The 23,896-nt window shown below is 42.6% G+C and overlaps 1 long non-coding RNA gene across 4 annotated transcripts in view; it reads right to left on the reverse strand.

Annotated features, from left to right (window-relative positions):
* Positions 1 to 23,896, reverse strand: part of LOC111749293 (uncharacterized) — a 114,949-nt gene that overhangs the window by 40,760 nt on the left and 50,293 nt on the right. For 3 of the 4 annotated variants that reach the window (XR_010319974.1, XR_010319971.1, XR_010319972.1), the window contains one exon: positions 22,130 to 22,304. This is a non-coding gene — a long non-coding RNA (uncharacterized LOC111749293). Of the gene's footprint in view, positions 1 to 1,053; positions 2,461 to 22,129; positions 22,305 to 23,896 lie in introns of all 4 variants that reach the window. The other variant, XR_010319973.1, reaches the window with a different exon arrangement.

Raw genomic sequence — 23,896 nt, forward strand, 5'->3', positions numbered from 1 at the left:
TGACTCTGTATTCACTATCAGAAGCCATGGAAGCCAAAAAAAAAAAGATTGTGAAACAACATTTTTTCAACCCTGAAAGATGGAAATATTAACCCAGAATTCTATGTATCATGTATCTATGTATCATTACCTTCAGGAGTAAAGCTCAAATAATGCCATTCTTAGGGGAAAGAAAACTGAGAGAATTCATCACCACCAGACTTCTAAGTGAAACACTAAGGGAAGTACTTCAGGTGGTAGACTTGGAATTTCAGTTGTTATTTAAGGAAAGCAGAAAACGTGGAAACTATGTGGTTAATATACTACGTCAACACTGTAGTTACTGCACAACATGGCGCTGGACAAGCCTCTTTGGAAAGTTTTTCCAGTCTCTTGGAAATGCTTGGAAATACATCCTGGCAAATCATTAGTAGAGAATGGAATTAATTTTGACAATACCTGAGAGATGTCTGTAGTCAAGTCTCGTCAATAAACTGGAAAATAAATTTATTGACTGAAACTAAGGTGTGGTAACAAAACATGAGTCTCAGTTCCCGTGTGGCCATGAGCTGGCTGTGAAGGCCAGCCTTCCCCAGAGAGGCACTTCAAGCACATTGGGGGCAACAGCTTCCTGTTGTTATTGCTAGGTGCCATCGAGTGGGTTTCTGAGTCATTGCGGCCCAGTGTAAAAGGAGAACTGCCCCGATAGGGTTTCCTGGTTTGTAATCTTAATGGAAGCAGTTCGCCAGGTCTTTACTCCTTAGAGCCTTTTGGTGGGTTCAAAAAACTAACCTTCAGTTAACAGCCGAGTGCTCAAACTTGGCACCACCTGGGCTCCTTGGAGCAATGGCAGCACCACAGAATTTGGTAGAAACCTTCCCATAGGCCTTCTCTGAGAGGTAACCCCTTGCTTAAGGACCAAGTTTAGGTTTTATATATACTCATTCTACATAAATTCTAGATAAGAATTACAGTGCTTCCTTGAGCGGACAATATTGTATATGCCCTCCATAAACAAAATGTGTCAAGGGCAAAGTTTAATATTAAACCAAGGCATTTCCCGTCAGTCCTTACCTGAGAGGGTCTTCGTGAGAATTTCCTGAGACTCTTGGAAAAGGACTTAGTAGACACTGCTTTCTTTTTACCTCTTTGCTCCTGAACAGAAACCGCTGCTAAGAGGTCATGCGTAAAGCTCCAAACGCCTCTTCTTATCCTGAATGTAAGCCGTGTAATAAGACCAGGAACTAGGCATTCAGCTGGGTGAAGAAACCCAGGAGCACTTCCTGTCTTCAACACCTTCCAGTTCCAGTGAAATCCTGTTATGAGTCACTAGATCAGCCCAGGAGTTGGAAGACTGAAATTCCTGGTCCTCTGACAACTGGGAAGGGCAGGGTGGGGTTAGGCAGAGCCTCCTTGACCATCACTTGCCCCAAGAGGCTCTGGAGGCTGCTTCATGTTCTAAGTCAAAGGCCCTTCCAGCCCAGGCACATAAGAGCAGGGAAAGACTTTGTCCATTGAAAGAAAAGATGGGCACAGGAGTGGCAGCTTTTAGGGCACTCAGCATTGGTCAGCTTTGCGACTTCAGGACATCCTGGCCCATGGTCGCCTTCACACCTGGGCCTTTATAGCCTCTTCACCTCTCCGTCCTTCCCAGTTTTCTCCCAGCACCATGGGCTGTGGCTTCTGCTAGTTTTAATGATTTCAATGTTTCAGTATTCCAGTAGCTCCTCACCCCACTCAGGGGAGGCAGTTTTGCAGACTGCAGGACACAAATCCACAGTGCTGTTTACGTGTCCTTCAGCAGAAACACTTCCGAGGGTACAAGTTGGCCTCAGAGATTCTGAGACCCAGGCAGAGAGAAGCCCAGGGGGAGGGTCACTGGCTTCAGGAAGTGTCAGCACTCTCAAGGGTCATGTCCCTGGGGTCATGCCCAACTGCAGGAAAAATGAAGTGGGCTCTGAGGCTCTGTGTGTTGACCGTCCAGTACACTGGCCCTGGAAGCCTTGGAAGGATTCTGTCTTAGTCTAACCCAGCACTGGGGAAATCCTCACAGGGTAACAGCAGTGATATGCCTGGGGATCTTTATTCTAAAAGTCTCAAAGCAGTTGATACAGTCTTGTGAGGTGGGAGATGAGAAAGCTTGGGACCACCGAGAGAGGATGGCAAAAGAAGGAAGCCTTTATCACTCCCTCTGTTCAAGATTTTTTTTTTTTAATTCCAACTGGGGCTCCAAACAGGTCTTTGTTGTTAAAGTTGTATTTCTCTGTGTTAATTTATGATCCTTAACTCAAATCTAGAGTTTCGAGCTCATTTTGATAATTCCTCTTTAGTCTGTGGAGACAGGAGTCTGCCTTCAGCCAGTGGTGAGAGTGGAAGAAATAAAGTCCCTAGTCCAGACTGGGGCAGGCTCTGCCGCTCCGCAAACTAGGGGTGTGGTCCCTGAAGAGCCCTTCTGAGGACAGCACAGGAGGGGCGTCCCGCCTGGAGAAAGGGCAGAGGGGGGTGGGGGATTGTTTGTGTGAGCAGTGTGGGCTCTGTGGCTTTGTCTTCTCCTCCTGGAAGTGCAACCTGGGGCCCTTCACGTGCAGAGCCAGAGTCCTAGGGTGACCACAACTCTCCCACCCTTTCTGGGTCACCCTCTGGACCCAAGTCCCCATACGCCTCCTCTGCCCTACTATCCCAGCATAAGCACTGTGACTGGGCTCAGGGGTGTACCCTGGGACTTGACCTCGGTAGACTCAGGCTTCCCCTAGTTCTGGTGGGACCTGTGAGCCTAGCGGGTCTGAGTTCAGGGAAAGCCTGGCGAAAGGCTCCTGCAGCCAGCTCCTTCCTGATGCACGTGAGATTGTGGTGGGGCAGCCTCCGACCTGGCACCTCCCCTGGGCGCCCCTCTCCACACAGCCCTGCCCAGTTCCCTCCCCCGCCCCCGCAACCGCCCAACCACATCCTCCTGCCTCCTAGTTCTAGAGGAGTGCTCTTTGGATGCCCATTTGCAACTGGCACCCCATGGCCCTGCACGGAGTCAATCCAGCTAATGACCTCAACCTGAAGTGCACAACTTTGAAACTGCTAGATACGTGGGAAATGAACAAAAAAAAAAAAAAAAGAGGAGAAACACTTAACAAGAAAAACAGTTACAAAAAAAGTTATATGGGACTGTATTCTCACATCATGGACTCAAAGATGCTGGGTTGTATTTTTGTTTGCAAACAAGTCTTAGATAAGGGAATTGGTACCAGGAACAGATGTAGAGTTTGACTTTGGAAAAATGAGGGAAAATCTGGGATTGATTAATTGACGTGGATGAGACTGAAAATAGTGATAACAACATAACATTCAAAGATGAAATCCTAGCAGCCTAGAACATGCAGTGGAAATTTTTCTAAGTAGCACCAGAAAAGACCTTTAATCACTACACAAAATGGGTCAGTAGTTCAAGATCTCCCTAAGAAAATAGGAGGCCGAGACCACTTTCATTCAGGTTGCAGCAAACAGGCAAGAAACAGAGCATTTTAATCTTGTGCAAAGTCAGAAAAGAAGAGAAAAAGATGAGATGCTCCTCTACTTCATCCCTAAGGCTAGTTTAATATTGACACCAAATTAGACAAGGATCGTAGAAGAAGAGTTACAGGGCAAGCACACTAAGTAACTGAGATGCAAAAACCTACATAAAATACTGGCAAAGGAAATCCAGCAAAGTATAAACCAGGTAATACGCCATCATCAAGGGGGTTTATCGTCAGCATGCAAGCTTGAGTGAACATTAAAGATTTAATAATTTAATTCACCATAAGCATAGATGGAAGAAGAAAAGACATGCTCACCTCAAGAGATGGGGACAAAGCAGTTGATAAAATCCAATCACACTGAGAGATAAGGACTCTGAGCAATCATGGACCAGAAAAGGAGTTCCTTAAGTTGGAAACATACAACTGGCATGATAGTTCATAGTGAAATGTGGGACATTCTCTTTAAAATTAATTAGCATTAAAATAAGGATGCTTTCCCAATTTGAAGACTGGCGTCTGGCGTCTTAAACATTAGAAAGCAGCCATCTAAGGTTCATCCATTGGTCTCAACCCACCTGGATCAAAGGAGAATGAAGAACACCAAGGACACGAGGTGATTACAAGCCCAAGAGACAGAAAGGGCCACGTGAATCAGTTACTACATCATCCTGAGACCAGAAGAACTAGATGGTGCCCGGCTACAACCAATGACTGCCCTGACAGGGAACACAACAGAGAAACCCTGAGGGAGCAGGAGAACAGTGGGATGCAGACCCCAAATTCTCATAAGATCATACTTAATGGTCTTACTGAGACTGGAAGGATCCCAGTGGTCATGACCCCCAGACCTTCCGTTGCCCCAGGACAGGAACCATTCCCGAAGCCAACTCTTCAGACACGGATTGGACTGGACAATGGGTTGGAGAGGGATGCTGGTGAGGAGTGAGCTTCTTGAATCAGGTGGACACTTGAGACTATGTTGGCATCTCCTGCCTGGAAGGGAGATGAGAGGGTGGAGGGGGTTTAGAAGCTGGCGAAAAGGACACGAAAAGAGAGAGTGGAGGGAGAGAGCAGGCTGTCTCATTAGGGGGAGAGTAATTGGGAGTGTGTAGCAAGGTGCATACGCGTTTTTGTGTGAGAGACTGACTTGATTTGAAAACTTTCACTTAAAGCACACAAAAAAATTCTTTAAAAAAATAAGGATGCTTTCTATCATTATTTATATTAAATATTTAACACTGGAGGCCCAAGCTAGAACAAAGCGACAACAAAAAGAAGGAAAAGTTGCAACTGCTATTACTCATAGATTACAGAAATGCCTCCACAGAAAAATTAACAAACCATTGAAATTAATGCTAGTCAATCATAAATATAAACTAAAAAATAAACTGCATTTCTATGCATCAGCATCAAGCCGACTCTTGTTGTAGCTCTTAGTGAAGGCAGAGGACACTGATAAGGAAATAGCAGGATTCGGGTGGGCTAGACAAGGAGGGGAGAACACTATTTTACACCAGGCTTCATGGATAACCATGGGTATGTGTTAGTCATCTAGGGCTGCCATAAGAAAAAAATAACACAATTGGGTGGCTTTAAAGAACAGATATTTATTTTCTCACAGTTCGGGAGGCTAGAAGTAGGAATTCAGGGCATGGCTCGTGTCTACTTCAGCTTCTAGCAGCTTCCAGCCACCCTTTGCGTTCCTGGCCTTGTAGATTATCTTCCCCTTTGTCTGTCTCCCTCTTCCCCTGTTTGTGTCTGTGTCTATTCTGTTCTTTTTGTAACTCAGAAGGGATTAGGTTTAGGACCCACCCTACACTGGTATGGCCTCATTAAAATAATTTTAAAAATCCCCTATATCCAAATCAGGTCACATTTATAGGTACAGTAGTTAGGATTTCAACGTACCTTTGGGGTTACACAATTCAGTCCATATAGTACCCTCACCAGATATTCTAGGCTGAGAGTACAAATATGAGCAGCTGAGAGTTCTATTTTTTGTCTATATTAGTTGGCTATCACTTGTCTGAGTCCACCCATATAAACTTTGGAGCAACTTATTATGAAGGACCAGGCCAACCTTTATTAGCCATGTCCATTATGTGGGAAAACGCACACATTCCCATCACTGAAGCCCTGAGAAATTCATCGATAAGGGTGGAATGGGGTTGGGACCAAGAATTGTTTCATGGCATTGATAACATGGCATAGCTGTTAGACATCTACGTGGAGATGTCAGGTAATAATACTGACAGCTAACACTTACTGGTGCCAGGACTCTTGTGAGGGTTTCTCCTCTCTTAAGATACTTGCTCTGCATGATACCCATGTGAGGAATGTATCATTATAAGGCACATTTTACAGATGAAGAACTCGGTACAGAGAGTTACGCTGACATTTGAATAGAAGTCATGAACCAGGAGAAGTTGAAATGGATGGAGGTGTAAACATCACATCCTCAGCTACAGACAGCCACCGACTCACTGAGACATCCTAGAGAGAGGGTGTCTATATAGAGAGAGAGGACTAAGCACTGAGCCTGAGGGCACTCTGACATCTAGAAGCCGGACAGATGAACGGCAGCCAACAAAGCTCTCTGAAGTCCAGTGTGGTTCCTGGAGCATGGTCTGTCCTTTCTCTGGACTGCATTTTACCAGTCCCCCTCCCACCCGCACTGGGTGTCCCCTTCACAATGGCAGGGACAATGTGTACCTTTCACCACTGCGTCCACATGATGTAGACTATTTCTGGCACATGGAATCTTTCTAAATATTGATTGAATGAAAAAATGAAAATGATGAATGAAATCATAGTTTGCTACCCCCACGTGTCTGACAGTTTGTCATATTGTGGGGGCTTGTGTGTTGCTGTGATGCTGGAAGCTATGCCACCGGTATTCAGATACCAGCAGGGTAACCCATGGAGGACAGGTTTCAGCTGAGCTTCCAGACAAGAGAGCCTAGGAAGAAGGACCCGGAAATCTACTTCTGGAAAGCATTAGCCAGTGAAAACCTTATGAACAGCAACGGAACACTGTCTGATATATGGCCGGAAGATGACCCCCCCAGGTTGGAAGGCACTCAAAACATGACTGGGGAAGAGCTGCCTCTTCAAAGTAGAGTCAACCTTAATGACATGGATGGAGTAAAGCTTTCAGGACCTTCATCTGCTGATATGGCATTTCTCAAAATGAGAAGAAACAGCTGCAAACATCCATTAATAATTGGAACCTGGAATGTACGAAGTATGAATCTTGGAAAATTAGAAATCATCAAAAATGAAATGGAATGCACAAACATCAATATCCTAGGCATTCGTGAGCTGAAATGGGCTGGTACTGGCCATTTTGAATCAGACAATCATATAGTCTTCTACGCTGGGAATGACAACTCGAGGAGGAATGATGTTGCATTCATCGTCAAAAAGAACATTTCAAGATCTATCGTGAAATACAATGCTGTCAATGATAGGATAATATCCACACTCCTACAAGAAAGACCAGTTAACACAACTATTATTCAAATTTACACACCAACCACCAGGGCCAAAGATGAAGAAATAGGAGATTTTTTTCAGCTGCTGCAGTCCGAAATTGATCGAACATGCTATCAAGATGCATTGATAATTACTGGCTATTGGAATGCAAAAGCTGGAAATAAAGAAGGATCAGTAGTTGGAAAATACGGCCTTGGTGATAGAAACAATGCCGGAGATCAAATGATAGAATTTTGCAAGACCAACGACTTCTTCATTGCAAATACCTTCTTTCACCAGCATAAACGGTGACTATACACATGGACCTCGCCAGATGGAACACACAGAAATCAAACTGACTACATCTGTGGAAAGAGACGATGGAAAAGCTCAATATCATCAGTCACAAAACAGCCAGGGGCTGACTGTGGAACAGACCATCAATTGCTCATATTCAAGTTCAAGCTGAAATTGAGGAAAATCAGAGCAAGTCCATGAGAGCAAAAATATCCCACCTGAATTTAGAGACCATCTCAAGAATAAATTTGACACATTGAACACTAGTGACCGAAGACAAGACAAGTTTTTGAATGACATCAAGGACATCATCCATGAAGAAAGCAAGAGGTCACTGAAAAGATAGGAAAGAAAGAAAAGACCAAGATGGGTGTCAGAGGAGACTCTGAAACTTGCTCTCGAACGTCAAGCAGCTAAAGCAAAAGGAAGAATTGATGAAGTAAAAGAACTGAAGATTTCAAAGGGCCTCTCAAGAAGACAAAGTAAAGTATTATAATGACATGTGCAAAGAGCTAGAGATGGAAAACCAAAAGGGAAGAACATGCTCGGTGTTTCTCAAGCTAAAAGAACTGAAGAAAAAATTCAAGCCTCGAGTTGCGAAAGTGAAGGATTCCATGGGGAAAATATTAAACGACGCAGGAAGCATCAAAAGAAGATGGAAGGAATACACAGAATTATTATACCAAAAAGAATTGGTCACTATTCAACCATTTCAAGAGGTGGCCTATGATCAGGAACCAATGGTACTGAAGGAAGAAAAGTCAAAGCTGTTCTGAAGGCACTGGCGAAAAACAAGGCTCCAGGAATTGATGGAATATCAATAGAGATGTTTCAGCAAACAGATGTAGCACTGGAGATGCTCACTCGTCTATGCCAGGAAATATGGAAGACAGCGTCCTGGCCAACTGACTGGAAAAAAAAAAAAAGAAATATATATATATATATATATTTTTTGGAAGAGATCCATATTTATGCCTATTCCCAAGAAAGGTGACCCAAACGAATGTGGAAATTATAGAACCATATGATTAATATCACACACAAGCAAAATTTTGCTGTAGATCTTTCAAAAACGGCTGCAGCAGTATATCGACAGGGTACTGCCAGAAATTCAGGCCAGTTTCAGAAGAGGACGTGGAACCAGGGATATCCTTGCTGATGTTGGATGGATCCTGGCTGAAAGCAGAGACTACCAGAAGGATGTTTACCTGTGTTTTATTGACTATGCAAAGGCATTCAACTGTGTGGATCATAACAAACTATGGATAACACTGGGAAGAATGGGAATTCCAGAATACTTAATTGTGCTCATGGGGAACCTTTACATAGATTAAGAGGCAGTTGTTCAGACAGAACAAGGGGATACTGATTGGTTTAAAGTCAGGAAAGGTGTGCGTCAGGGTTGTATTCTTTTACCATACCTATTTAATCTGTATGCTGAACAAATAATACGAGAATCTGGACTATATGAAGAAGAACGGGGCATCAGGATTGGAGGAAGACTCATTAACAACCTTCATTATGCAGATGACACAACCCTGCTTGCTGAAAGTGAAGAGGACTTGAAGCACTTACTAATGAAGATCAAAGACCACAGCCTCCAGTATGGATTACACTGCAACATAAAGAAAACAAAAATCCTCACAACTGGACCAATGTGCAACAAAAGGAGAAATGGAGAAAAGATTGAAGTTGTCAAGGATTTCATTTTACTTGGATCCACAATCAACAGCCATGGAAGCAGCAGTCAAGAAATCAAAAGACACATTGCATTGGGCAAATCTGCTGCAAAGGACCTCTTCAAAGTGTTGAAGAGCAAAGATGTCACCCTGAAGACTAAGGTGCGCCTGACGCAAGCCATGCTATTTTCAATCACATCATATACATGTGAAAGCTGGAAAATGAATAAGGAAGACCGAAGAAGAGTTGACGCCTTTGAATTGTGGTGTTGGTGAAGAATATTGAATATACCATGGACTGCCAAAAGAACTAACAAATCTGTTTGGGAAAAAGTGCGGCCAGAATGCTCCTTAGAGGCAAGGATGGCGAGACTGCGTCTTATATACTTTGGATATGTTGTCAGGAGGGATCAGTCCCTGGAGAAGGACATCATGCTTGGCAGAGTACAGGGTCAGCGGAAAAGAAGGTGACCCTCAATGAGGGGGATTGACACAGTGGCTGCAACAATGAGCTCAAGCATAACAATGATTGTAAGGATGGCCCAGGACCAGGCAGTGTTCCGTTCTGTTGGGCATAGGGTCCCTATGAGTCAGAACCGACCCGACGGCGCCTAACAACAACAACGACAATCTTTGAATACTTTAAGGGCCTTCGTGTGTAAGAGGGAGAAAATATGATCTGAGTTGATCCTGAGACTATCTCCTAGTGTTAAAGAATGCTGAATAACAAATAAAAAAAAAGGTTCAATAGCAAAGATTTTTGTTAAAAGATTTAAGTATAGGTTGAAGATTACTAGAAACATGCACATTTAATATTTCAACTATACTCAAATTGCTAAAATTATATACTCCTTGCACACAGCAGAATATAATAAAACAATTTGATGTTGTCTGTAAAATAAACAAAACTTTATCATGGAAATATAATATTGAGTGAAAGGAGCAGGATATAATATTTAAGTGAATATACATAAATGTGTGCGACACACATATAAAACCCATTGCCGTGGAGTCTATTCTTACTCATGGTGTTCCCATGTGTGTTGGGGTAGTCTCCAAATTTTCAATGACTAGAATATACTTCTACAAGCAGGACAAAATTAAACGAGTATATTTAAACAATAAATGAACAGAAGTGAAAGAATTAAACCTGTGGAGAGGCTGCCCAGGAACCCAAGACTACAATAACATTGGTATGGAAAGCAGAATGATGGTGTCGGGAAGCCTCTGGTCACATGCTTCCAGCTCGAAAGAGAAGAGCAAATAAACCAGGGGAGAAGACAGTGAGCCAGAAGAGTGGGAGAAATCAAGTATTTATCGAGTGCCAACCAAGGCTGAGCCTCTGCTGATGGCATGTAGTCCCTCATTTAAACCTTAGAAGGATGTAATGGGTGGGATAGACCTTGTTATCCACTTTCATCATGCAAACATTTTATAAATTTGAACAGTAGCATGTTATAAAAACAAATTAGAAAATAGAGAAAAGTATAATAAAAGAATACGCCTCATCGGTTGAGTACTCTTATGTTGCCCCAGCAGCTGCTCATCGTTGTTGTTGTAAACATACCACACAACCTTTGGTGACTGAACAACTGACAGTAATTACCATTAATTGGCTGTGCAACCCTGCCCTTAATCAATGTGACTTTCCTACCACTGTTAACCAGAACTCAGTCTCCATATGCAGGAACACCACTTTATTTCCTCCCTCCTGCCCCTGGTAACCCCTAATAAACTTTTATGTCTACACATTTGCTTGTTTTTGTAAAAGACGGGTGTTTGCATCTGAAAGTTCACGACAAGCCACAAGGGTGAATTCATGTGGTAGCAGAAGTTATTTGCAATACATATATCCTAATACTGACTTGGTTCTGGAATACATAAAGAACAATCCAAAAAGGAAAAAGGAAGCGGACAGTTCAATAGAAAAATGAGCGAATACTTGTGCACTGTATAAAAGATTTCTATATGGCCAAGAAACATATGAAAAGTGACAAAACTTCACTGGTTATCAGAGAAATTCTAATAAAAAGCCATAATGTGATACTATCCCCTACACGCCAGAATGGCTAAAATGGAAAGGATGGAAAATACCAACTATTGGGTATAACGTGGAGTAAATGGAGCTCTAATCTACCGCTACTGGAAGTGTAATTTGATACAACCAGTTTAAAAATGTTTTGTCTGTATTTACAAGAGCTGTGAACATACATATATCCTAGGACCCAGCAATGCTACTTCTAGATACATACCCAGTAGAAATGGGTACATATCTTCACCAAAACACATACACTTCTCAGCATCCGCTAAGGAATGAACACCTTCCTTAGGAATGTCTAACTTTTAAAGCATTATTCTCTGTCTGTTCTAAGGTGATGTCCATATATGATGATAAGTTTACACAGAAAAGTCTAGAGCTTTATGTGAAATTCCACAGCAAATCTCTAGAGGCTCCTGTTCTCATAGCTTCTGTCGCCTCTGCAGCCCCTGCTTCTGTCTGTCCGTCTGCTGGGCTGCACCACATGGAACCAGTTATGAAATTCAAGCCCATCTTACACTCGCCAAGGTCCTACTCACACAAAATTTGTATTAGCTTAAAAGAAAAGGTGTGTAGATAAGATACACAAGGGATTTAATTGCAGAAAACAAACCTTAAAATGAAATGGCTGGGAATGGTGGCCTCCCTTTATAAAAAGGCGTCTCTGTACGGACTACGGGAAAATGCAGTGAAGATATGGGTCATGGGAAAAGGAGCGTTTGTAGCAATCAGGTAATCACTCAGACCACCTGTAAAAATGTTTTCATCCTTTTTCTCATACCTTACACAAAACAAAATTCCAGATGGATCGAATATTTAAAATTAAAATATGCAACCATAAAAATTTTAGAAGTTTTTATTTTCTTTTTATTGATAAAAGAGAAAGACTTTTTAAAAATCCCAAAATATGAAGGCTAAAACTGTTAAGATCTGTAGATCTTTGGCATATCAAAAAGTATATGAAGAGAGTAAAAATACAGGCAAAAAGCTGAAAAAAAGTTTGCAGGCTAAGGATTTGAATAGAGATTTCTCAAAAGCAGATACAGAAACTGTCAACAAGCACAGGAAAAGAAGCGTAACCTCATTAGTCATCAGGGAAATGCAAATCTAAACTAAAGTGCACTACTATTTCAAAACAAGTAAGACGGCTAAACTCAACAGGATGGACAAGTGTCGGCGACGATGTGGAGAAGCTGGAATACCGCTGGTGGAAATGTAAAATGATCCAATTGTTTTGGAAAACGGTTTGGCAATTCTGCAGAAAGTTAAACACAGAATTACCATACAACACTGCAATTGCACTCCTAGGTCTGTAGCCCGGAGAATCAAAAGCATGTTCACATACAAACTCACACAGAGGATTCCTAGTAGTGTTATTCATAACAGCCAAAATGTGGAGAGAACCCACATGTCATGACCTGATAGACAGGATGTGGTATATTCATAGACTGGAATATTACTCAGCCACAAAAAGGCACCAAGTACTGATACATGACACAACATGGACGAACCTTGAGAACATTACGCTAAATGAAAGAAGCCAAACACAAATGACCGCAACGTGCATGATTCCATTTACATGAAATGTCCAGAACAGACAAACCAACACAGACAGAAGTAGATTAGTGGTTGCTACGGCATGGAGGAAAGGAGTAATGAGGATGACTGTTAATACGCCTTTATTAACAAGGGCCTTCATTTACGGGGCACTGAAAATATTCTGAAGCTAGACAGTGGTGACTGTTGTACCAAGTCTGCCCATATACTAAAAGCCAAGGTATTGTGCATATTTCAAAGGCAGTGTTACAGCAGGTGAATTGTATCTCAATAGAAATATTTGTGATTCCTAAAAGACTACCTTTCAATTAACATATAGAACCTATAAATCAGTAGGGAAAAAACAATCCAATTTTAAAATGTCTCCCTCCAAAGCAAAGGGAAGGGGGTACATTCCATCCACACAGCTTATTTTTTTATCTCTTCATTATTCAAGTTCTATTCTCATCTTATGTAACTCTAAATTATACAAATAATTGTCTCCATTTTCCTTATCCCTGTTTTCACTATTTAACTAAATAAAGACAGCAACACAGTGTTTTTTATAAAAACCCACCCACATTCACTCAAATCATTTTTTAGCACTTCTTAGGCACCAGGTACCAGGATACTCTGACAAACACAACAGACAAGTTCCTGCCTGCATGGGCCTTCTATTTTTGTGAAGCAGGCAGATGATAAACCAGCCAACCAGCTCTTAATGTAACCTAACATTAAGGAGGGAAACGTAATTTTGGAGCTATCTCAAGCTGTGTCTCTCTCACAAACATTTCTCCGAATCTAGTGAAAAGTAAACACCTCGAAGGAACTCTGTGGGGCCAATAAATGTGAAAAAGCCATTACATTTCAGTTTTGTTTTGTTACTTTCACCTGGTACTTTGTCATCATTTTTTAATAACACGATTATGGAGCTGACATCAAACTCTCACCACTCGGCTGAAAGAAAAAGCCAAACCTGTAGCCATCTAGTCAATTCTGACTCAGAGACCCTATAGGACAGAGTAGAACTGCCCCATAGGGTTTCCAGGGAGCAGCTGGTGTTAGGACACAATTCCCTCTTATAAGAATCTGAAAGCTGTTCACTGTGGATGTGGGAGGGACTCAGTAACACTTGCAGAGATTTCCACGTGGGTGGGGCGCCGTAGTGTGAGCATCGGGGGAATGGACCCCATGTGCACTTTGCAGCCTTCTGCAGATTATGACACAACAAACACTCCCTCTTCATCGTCCTACATCTTGGAAGAGAACAGAGGGAATTGTTAGGCAGGACCCTTCGAAAATGCAGGGCAAGAAATTTTATTGCAACATTAAATGGAAAATAAAGTCTTCCTACATTTTTCCTCCTTCCCTACCTCATTTCAAGGAGATAGCTGGACTCACAGTGTTGAAGCCCTGAAACTTCAAGACTCTGAAGAGTCTGTGGTAAAAGCCTCAGCTCACTGAGGTGATCAGACTGAGTGAACTGGAGCCCAGGGGAAGAGTGACAGTGAGATAGTAGGGTCCTAGACATTGGGAAGGGGTAGGACCTCCTTCTTGATAGTGCCCTGGAGTAGGTTACAGAACCTCAAAGGCTGATGCAGGCACATAAGTAGACAAAACCTGTTATGCTGTTGACAGCCCCACCAAGGCTCTCATGCTCCAGCTGAGAATGGAAACAGCAGAACGAATGCTTCTAGAGAGATCACCCACATAGGCTGAGGCAATGGGTGTGTTGAAGGTCTTCTCCAAGCACTGGTCCTTCATTAAACCCTGGGAATTATTGCATATCTGGATGAGAGAGTACCCTAAAAGTGAGGTTAAAAACTCCCCTCAATTTTGTAAGCAGGTAGTTCTGAGCCTCAATTCATTTTATTTTTTAAAAAATCATGCTTTTTTTCATAATGATTTTGTGCAGACTCGCACATACAATTTGTATTACTCATTCATGCATTAAGTCAACAAAGATTTCCTGTATAAACAGCTACATGTCAGACCCTAGGCCAGATGCTCTTGGTGATGAAATGACTTAGAGAAGTTGCCTCACTGCCTGGTAAGAGAAACGGCCAAGTTAACAGGTGTATCAGTCACCTATTGCTGTGTAACAAATGACTCCAATAGGTAGTGTCTTAAAAAAACAACCATTTACTAAGCTCATAATTTTTCAGGTTGTCACTCTGGGGTTCTTCTGACCTGGGCCAGCCACAGTGGCTCGCAGCAGGGCTTATTCATGTGTCTACAATTTGATTCCAGGTCACCTGCGAGCCAGTTTCATAAAATCAACTCAGTGAAACCGCTGGATCCTCTTTCCAATGGTCCCTCATCATTCAGCAGGCTGGCCTGGGGTCATTCCCACAGGTTCTCAGGGTTTAAGAGCAACAAAAGGGCAAGACTCAATGTAAAATCTTTTCAATTCTCTCCTTGTATCTTCTCTGCTACTATGTAAATGGCTGAAGCAACCGTAAGGTCGGCCTTCAACTAACAGGTAGAAGAAGACTCCTACTGCTAATGAAAGGTGCTCCGGAGTCTCATAGAAGGCATGGGCACAGAGAGGGGAAGAATGTGTAGTAAATGCAATTGTGTTTTATGCTGTGGTAAAGGGTTTCCTGGGTACAATGGAGTACAGAGCAAGAAGTGGACTCATCTACCAGGAGAAGATTCAGGGAAGACTACAACCAGGAAGTGATGCCTGAACCAAGTTGGGAATATGACTGAATAGTTAAGGGATGAAAAAAGGCCGAGCATCCAGGAAGCCCCAGGTATTTTCCAGAGGCTTCAGTAAAAGGGGAGGGATGGCTTGATGAGAAAAGTCTGAGGAAACAGGCTGAAAACACTGGGGCATTTGTTACATTTGTGAAGAGGCACGGATTATCTTTTGTTCTATTGTTTCCCTACCATTCCTGCCTCTTCTGTCCTTTGGGGTCACACAACACAAGCCCCTACCATCCCCATGTTGAAACTTTTATTTTCCTTGGAGAAGTCTGCTCCTTCCTCATCACCACCCCAACCTTCTTAATTTCTTCCTCAAATGGTCTCCCCATTGGCTGGTTTCTCTTCTAAATGGCCTCCTAAACAAAAGCAGAGTCTGTCATGGGCTTTCCCCAAGTCAACTCCCAAACTTCCCATTCTGGCTGACCACAAAATTCCTGAGTCTTAGGCCTTTTTGGTGAAGTCATAAGCCTAATCTGTTCCAGTGGGGTCAGTTTTCTTCACCTTCACTCTTCACCAGGGAGAGTAGACCAGCAGACGGGAAGGGAGAGAACATCTCCTAGTCAGAGAGCAGAGCCTGTGTGAAGACTCAGAGGCTAAGGAGACCTAAGAGGGGCTCAGAGTGGACATTTTATAACCAGAGCTGGAGAGACATGATTCCAACAGAGTCAAATGAGAGGACTGGGAGAAAGCAGCTACCCGTGATACTGTTATCATTCCCTGTGCTCTCTTTACCCACCAAGGGATAGTAACCCCTTACACGGCACGGAAAAGTTTCAATTCATTTTTAGTATCTAATCTCCTTCTTCCCACATTGGCACTAGCACTTCTCAAGCACCTACCTGACAGTCTCATGTTTTTCTGGTTGCCATGTTTAGCTTCAACCTGGGCCCATGGAACTCAGCACTGTCAGCAATGATGTCACACAGGATTACGGAAGCCTTGGTGCTAACTCAGATCTCAGCTGCTTTTTGAAAAGGGTGCCAACCTCAGGTCTTGTGGGAGAGAAATTGTAGCTACTGAATCAAGGAAATTCAGGAGCAAGCCAGAGTCCCCAGGTTACCAAAGGTTCCTGATGGGAGAAGGGATAAAGGTCCTTCACACCATTATGTTTGGACATCTTCACCCAAGCAGGATGAAACAGTGACACACGAGGAAAAGGCCTTTCTCTAAGACTCTAGATAAAGGTGAGGAAAAGTTGTCCCAGATTGCCGAGTGCTACAGAACAAAAGGTTTGACTTCCACCAGAAAAGAGAGCCATGGTAGGACAAGATGAGGGATTTGGAACGAATGGATAAGGTCATAAGGAAGATTCTTCTGAGAAAGCATTTTCTGTCATTTAGTAGACAATTAACCAAAGTTTATTTTGTCAATAAGAAATGTAGGAATAAATGAGGGATGAAACGAAAGAATTCAACTGTAAGTTTGAGAGCTTTCCAGAATAGCTGCAGACAAGGCACTCTTTTGTTCTGGATCTGAACATGGTGGAAAGGAAGGAAGCCAGTGGGCAACTGGGGCAGAGAGTATAGGATGATGGAAAGGGTGGGTAGCAAGAAGCCTACTTATTATATTTTCTAATGAGATGGAATTAATATACCATGTGAAGAACTAAGGAAATTTCTCAGGAGGTTCTGGGAGTGGTAGGTTGACGAGCCCAGAACCCACATCATTGAGGGCAGAAGAAGGGCTGTAGACTCCTCCCTAGATCCAGAAACTCCCCTTCCCCTCCTGTGTCTCCTGCCCACCTCCCTCAAGAGCCTAACAACCCCTAACCACAAACATGGCTACAGGATAGAATTTTTTATTTTCCTACTTTTCTTAACCTGAGCTTCATCTAGGATCAGTCATTTATCACTCTTTTCAGGCCAGTTTTGTTGCCCTTCCCACTACTATTACCTCTGCTGTCCTCCTCCACCCAGTGCTGCCCTCCACTGGCCCTGCTTCCTGCTGCATCCTGCTTTTCTGACTGGCCTCTAATACCCTTTGAGAGATCCCTCACCCCATCTTCTGTCTGTCACTGGAGCTTACACTCCCCTCCCAAACTCCTTCTCTTTCTTCCTTAACTCGCCAATCTTTCCCTCAAACTCAGAAAAATACTGACCCTTATGCTGACATATACAAGCCCCGCCCCCCCCACAGGAGGCATGGTTGTGATTCAGCTACTAAGGTTTGTGCCATCAGACTCTCAAATGTGGACATCTGTTTCTGCCTCACCCTGAAGGACATGGTAATGGGCTTCTGTTCAGAGAAAGGCAATTTTAATCTCCTGGTGTAGGCTAGTTAAGGGTACGAGAAGAAGTTTTAAATTACACAGAAAAGTACAAATTACGCTGTCTCCTTAAGTATAATTCCTTCTATGAAAATCCTTCCCTTAAAAGGAGGAAGAAAACAAGTTACAAAGAGGAGACCGATTCTCCTGTTTCAATGTTTACACTCTAAATTTACTAAAAAAAATAACTTTCATAGAAAACAGCTTTTAGAGAAACCATGTATTATCATGAAGGTGCAGAGGATGAGGTAATTTCCATATTCCACAGGAGCAAATTCACTTCCGTCCAACAAATGCAAAAAAAAAAAATTTTTTTTAATGTGGCGATCCTCTGTTTATATTATAAACTATCACTGGATAAACGTTTGGCTGCGAACTAAAAGGTTTGGCAGTTGGAATCCACGAGCTGCTCCTTGGAAACCCTATGGGGAGTTCTACTCTGTCCTACAGGGTTGCTATGAATTGGAATCTACTAAAAGAAAACTGGGAGTTTTTTTTTTTAAATCAACGTATTATAATTTTTTGAAAAACGATAGACTTTTGCTATAAGGTAGTACCATCACTGAAATTTTCTGGAGGAGACTTTATTGCCCAGAGTAAATTCCCTAAAGTATGGTCGGTGCCTGGGGAAGAAGAAAGAAACCATGGGGACTGTGGAGGTGGAGGATGGTGGTGATGGAGAGGCCTCCAGGGATCCCTGAGACCAGAGACTTAGGTCACAGTTGAGACACCAGAGCCCAGAGGGCTCATGTAAATTAACTCTCCATTATTGTAAGTCTCAACCCAAGAGGAAAGTGTCACTCAGGGTAGAACATGAGAACAAAAAGCCCAAGTTCCAAGCCCAGGAGGATTCCCCAAGTATCAGCAAGGCCTTTTTCATCAGCTTCCACTAGGCAGAATTCTCACTCATCAAATTACTCCAGAGATCAATAGGTCAAGTATGAGTATTTAACCCAAGTGTGTAAGGTCAAGGGGTTAGCCATGGTCTGGCAGACCAGACCAAAACATCTCACACCCCTGTTGGCAAAAGGCCCCTGGTCTCGAGGCTGAGTTTTTGAAGAAAGTGAGTGCCATCATGTCTGCCCTCAGTCTAACCAACACTGAGTTCCTGGTCAGCATCCCGGAGTCCTGTCAAGAAGAGCCAGGTACCTCCAGGAGCATCTGGAGGAGGAGACAGGGGCTGAAGAGGCTACCACACCTACTGGTGCTGCTGCACATGTGGGAGACCTGGCTGCAGAGGGTGCAGGCATGGCCTCAAGGTCAAAGGAGAAAGCACCTGAAGACGTGCTAGGACTCTTAGACTGAGAGAAGCAGGATGTCTGGACTGCAAAATATGCACCCTTCAGGGAAGAACTTCATTCAGGCTTCTTAAACCCACTTCACCTGGAAGATCCACTCTTTTAGCCTTGTGCCCCGTCCACGCCCCCTCTATTACATGGAGAGATCCAGCCCTAGAGCACCAGGGTGGAAGAAGCCCTAGGATATCTGTCCAAAGACATGAGGTCCACTCAAAAGCTCCCCCCGCCAAGGAGAGAAGAGGACAAGACTCACCTGCAGATGAGGTCTCAGGGCCCTGAGAATGAGCACAATGTTTGTAAGGAAAGAGAAATGGGATTTCAGTGGGACGTGGAAGTCTGAGAAAGAGCCTCTGCAAAGATAGCTCTAAGGGAGGTGTGATTGTGAAGGTGGGCTGGTCACTGAGTTCTTTGTAGTACAAGGTACCAGACAGAAGCCAGACTCTGGGGGGAACCTGCCTGCCGGTGAGCAGTGGGCTTAAAACCCTAAACCAATGAGAATCGAATCCCTTCCCAGCAGCTTCTGCACAGATCAGTGATGTTTGCTTGGTCTTTCTCTTTTCTGTGGTCTAACCTGATCTGTTCTGAGATCAGAGAATTGGAATAGAAAAGCCTGACTGAGATGAAACGAGCAAAGAGAAGACAAGGCCTCCTAAATCTGGTGAAGACAGAACACAAATAACCAAAGGTGAGGATGGGAAGAAACAGATTGAGTTCCAAGTCCCATCCACAGTATCCCAGGGCCTGGGAATCCCTGGAAGTGCCAGAGGTGTGTACTCCCTGGGAGATGCGACCCCAAGTGTCAGAGGAAGCCCTATGGAGCAAGGAAGGGAGGGCAGGGTCTCTAGGATGGGCACTTCCATACAGGCTGCCCATGTGAATTTCTCAGAGTGACCGTGACAGATCCTGAGTAGGACAGTTTGAGGCAAAGGAAAGTAAGTTTTCTGAAGACGGGTGAATTCCACCTTCTCCTGACAATGAAACAGAAATCCCGTCCTGCTCAGAGGTACTGTGTAGGAGGGATTGTGAATTCCCATCCTGCACAGAGGTTGGCTGGGAAGTTCAACTGTCTAAAGACAATGTGGCCAAAGTCTTCTTTATCTTTCAAAGATATATCTTTAACTTCCTGCAAATTCAATCCTGGAAAAAAGCCTAGAATATACAAGCGTGGGTTTTTCAGGAGAGCAACAAGGGGAGAAGGTGATAGTGGCATACCAGAGAAGGAGAACAATAGTCTAATGGTCCCCGTGTTACTTAATGAATCACACATGGTGTCCAGCATTCTTCCTTACCTGTAGACATGTACATGCAGTAGATGTTTGAGCAGTGACTGAATTAATCCTCACAGAATTGTTTTTGGCCATTTCCAGGCATAGAGGCCAGAAGAAGTCATTAGTTACAAGAGCAAGCAATAATTCGCTGGTCTGAATTTTGTTCAGTTTCTGTGTTTGCCCTTCATAGATGGATAAAAGTCTCTGAATCTGGCATTGAAGACAGTGTTTTCTCTATTGTTATGGATTGAATAGTGTCCCCCAAAATGTGTGTCAACCTGGCCAGACCATGATTCCCAGTATTGTGTGGCTGTCCTGCATTTTGTGATCTGATGTGATTACTTATGGGTTGTAAATTCTAACCTCTGTGATGTTAATGAGGCGGGATTAGAGGCAGTTAGGTTAATGAGGGAGGACACAATCTACAGGATTAGGGTGAGTCTTGAGTCAGTCTCTTTTGACATACAAAGAGAAAAGTGAGCAGAAATGAGAGGGACCTCATACCACCAAGGAAGAAGTGCCTGGAGTGGAGCACGTCTTTTTGACCCAGCGTCCACGCGCTGAGAATTTCCTAGGCCAGGGGAAGATAGATGACAAGGACCTTCCCCCAAAGCCACAAAGACAGAAAGCTTTCTCCTAGAGCTGGTGCCCTGACTTCAAACTTCTTGCTTCTTAAACTGTGAGAGAATAAGTTTCTGTTTGTTAAAGCCATCCACTTGTGGTATCTCTGCTATAGCCACACTAAACTAGATAACTAAAAAACACATTTATAAAATAGTAAAAAAAAAAAAAGTTTCAAATACACACACATACACGTATGATGTTACTAAACTTTAAAAGGTTTTACATTCTTATAACACATTTAACAATAGAGATTTGTATACAGAAGTTATAATAAGAGCCATCCCCACATAAGTATATTGTACCTGCTCCCCCAAAGTGTCCAGTGTCCAAAGATACATATGTATCCTTTTACATACTTCTTTTTGCCAGGACACACGTAAGGACATTCATTTGTTTGTTTTTATGGAAATTAGGTCACACTCTACCCATGTTTTTCTCTGAATCACTCTTCACTTGACAGTTTCTCATGGTTCCTCTAAATCAGCAGACATGGAAGAAGCACTCTTTTTGGTTCTTCTCATTTTTAACTCCCACCACTCTTCTGTCAGTTTGTTGTACTGTGGTGGCTTGCATGTTGCTGTGATGTTGGAAGCTATGCCACTGGTATTTCAAATACCACCAGGTTCACCCATGGTAGACAGCTTTGAGTGGAGCTCTGGTTTTAGACAGACTAGGAAAAAGGACCTAGTGATCTATTTCTAAAAAAAACTGGCCAGTGAAATCTTACGAATAGTACTGGAACACTGTCTGGCTGAATGACAGAGGATAACCCCTTAGGTTGGAAGGCACTCAAAATACGAGTGGGGAAGAGCTACCTCCTCAAAGTAGATCCCACTTTAATGACATTTGCTGATGGGGCACAACTCAAAATGAGAAGAAACTGACGCAAAAATCCATTAATACTCAGAGTGTGGAATGAAGGAATTATGAATCTGGGGAAATTGGAAGTCATCAAAAATGAAATGGAATGCATAAAAGGTCAATAATCCTAGGCATTAGTGAGCTGAAATAGCTTGGTTTTGGACATTTTAAACTAGACAATGGTATGTTCTACTATGCCAGGATTGAGATACTGTAGAGAATGGCATCATATTCATCGCTACAAAGAACATTTCAAGATCTGTTCTGAAGTACAACACTACGAGCAATAGGATAATATCCACAGGCCTACCAGGACGACCAGTTAATAAGACTATTATTCAAATTTACACACAAATCATGAATGTGAAAGATGAAGAAGTTGAAGGTTTTTACCAAGTTCTGCAGTTTGAAACTGATCAAACATGATGCATTGATCAATCAAGATGTACTGATAATTACGTAATTGGAATGCGAAGTTGAAAACAAAGCAGACAAATCAGTAGTTGGAAAATAAGGTATTGATGATAGAAATGACACTGAAGCTTACATGATAGAATTTGGCAAGACCAATGACTTATTCATTGCACATACCTTTCATCAGGAGCATAAACGGTGACTATACTCGTGAACCATTCCAGGCAGAATAGACAGGAATCAAATTTGTGGAAGGTGATGATGGAGAAGGTCAATATCATGAGTCAGAATCTGGCCAGGGGCTGACTGCAGAACAGATGATCAGCTGCTCATATTCACGTTCAAGTTGAAGCTGAAGAAAATTAAAACAAGTCCATGAGTCAAAGTATGCCCTTGAGTATATCAAACCTGAATTTAGAGACCATCTCAAGAATAGATTTGATGCACTGCACACTAATGATCGAAGACCAGATTAGTTGTGGGATGATAGCAAGGACATCATATATGAAAAAAAAACAAAAAGTCATTAGAAAGACAGGAAAGAAAGAGAAGACCAAAGAGGATGTCACAAGAGACTCTGAATCTTGCTCTTGAATGTACAGTAGCTAAAGAGAATGGAAGGAATAATAAAGTAAAAGAGCTCAATAGAATAATTGAAAGGGAAGCTGGAGAAGACAAAGTATGATAATAATAATGTGAACAGATCTGGAGTTAGAAAACCAAAAGGGAAGAAAACACCTGGCATTTCTCAAGCTGAAAGAACTGAAGGAAATATTCAAGCCTCTAGGTGCAATACTCAAGGATTCTATGGGCAAAATATTGAACAACACAGGAAACATCAAAAGAAGACGGAAGGAATACACAGACTCAATACACCAAAAAGAACTGGTCAACGTTCAACCATTTCAGGAGGTAGCAGATGATCAAGAGCTGATGGTACAGAAGGAAGAACTCCAAGCTGCACTGAAGGCACTGGCAAAAAACATGGCTCCAGGAATTGATACAGTACCAAATGAGATGTTTCAACACATGGATGCAGTGCTGGAGGTGCTTACTTGTCTATTTCAATATATTTGGAAGACAGCTACCTGACCAAATGACTGGAAGAGAGGTGCTCCAAGGCAATGCGGAAATTATCGAGCAATGCCATTAACATCACATGCAAGAAAAATTTTGCTGAATATAATTAAAAACAGTTGCAGAAGTACACAGACAGGGAACTACCAAAAATTCAAGCTGGATTCAGAGGAAGACATGGAATGTGGGATATCATTTCTGATGTCTGATGGATCTTGGCTGAAAGGAGAGAATATCAGTAAGATGTTTACCTATTTTTGTTTACTATACAAGCACACTCAATGTGTGGCTCATGACAAATTATGGATAGCTTAGCAAAGAATGGGAATTCCAGAACACTTAACTGTATTCATGCGGAATATGTACTTTTTTTTTTTATGTACATAGACCAAGAGGCAGTCATTTGAGTAGAACAAGGGGATGCTGTGTGGTTTAAAATCAGGAAGTTGTGTGTCATGGTGGTATCCTTTCACCATACTTACTCAATCTGTATGCTGAGCAAACATTCTGAGAAGCTGGTCTCGAAGAACAAGAACATGGCATCAGTTTTGGAGAAAGATTCACTAACAACCTATGATATGCAGCTGATACGACCTTGCTTGCTGAAAGTAAAGAGGACTTGAAGCAGTTACTGATGAAGAGCAACCACTACAGCCTTCAGTATGGATTACACCTCAACATAAAGAAAACAAAAATTCTCACAACTGGACCAGTAAGGAACACCATGATAAATAGAGAAAATACTGAAGTCATCAAGCATTTCATTTAACTTGAATCCATAATCAATGCCCACAGAAGCAGCAGTCAAGAATTCAAACAATGTATTGCATTGGGAAAATCTATTGCAAAAGACCTCCTTGAAGTGTT

The sequence above is a fragment of the Loxodonta africana genome, unplaced genomic scaffold, assembly GCF_030014295.1.
Source record: "Loxodonta africana isolate mLoxAfr1 unplaced genomic scaffold, mLoxAfr1.hap2 scaffold_134, whole genome shotgun sequence".
Taxonomy (NCBI): domain Eukaryota; kingdom Metazoa; phylum Chordata; class Mammalia; order Proboscidea; family Elephantidae; genus Loxodonta; species Loxodonta africana.